Raw genomic sequence first — 689 nt, 5'->3', positions numbered from 1 at the left:
TTTCATGTTGATTTTAAAATGACCTTTTTCATATTTGAAATGTACTAACTCGTTTTTTCCACACAGCAGGTCAACGTGTGTGTGGTTGCATCATTATGGTCCCATTGAGTACATTTTTGGAGAGAGGGACATCACTTGCACCACAGGGCGAAAGGAGGGTGTCTAGCACGATACATTTTCTTTCTTCGGTAAGCATTTTTTGCGTTTGATACTTTTGGAATTTTGGTTTTTCATGTTGATTTTAAAATGACCTTTTTCATGTTTCAATGTACTAATTCGTTTCTTCCTCACACAGGTCAACGTGTGTGTGGTTCCAACATTATGGTCCCATTGAGTACATTTTTGGTGAGAGGGACATCACTTGCACCACAGAGCGGGAGGAGGGTGCCTAGAACGATACATTTTCTTTCTTCGGTAAGCATTATTTTGTGTTTGATACTTTTGGAATTTTGGTTTTTCATGTTGATTTTAAAATGACCTTTTTCATGTTTGAAAGGTACTAACTCGATTTTTCCTCACAGCAAGTCAACGTGTGAGTGGTTGCAACATTATGGTCCCATTGAGTACATTTTTGGAGAGAGGGACATCACTTGCACCACAGGGCGGGAGGAGGGTGCCTAGCTCGATACATTTTCTTTCTTCGGTAGTCATTATTTTGTGTTTGATACTTTTGGAATTTTGGTTTTTCA

The sequence above is a fragment of the Schistocerca cancellata genome, unplaced genomic scaffold (genome assembly GCF_023864275.1).
Source record: "Schistocerca cancellata isolate TAMUIC-IGC-003103 unplaced genomic scaffold, iqSchCanc2.1 HiC_scaffold_1077, whole genome shotgun sequence".
Lineage (NCBI taxonomy): Eukaryota > Metazoa > Arthropoda > Insecta > Orthoptera > Acrididae > Schistocerca > Schistocerca cancellata.
The sequence above is the reverse complement of the archived record's forward strand: the minus strand, read 5'-3'. Positions refer to the sequence as shown.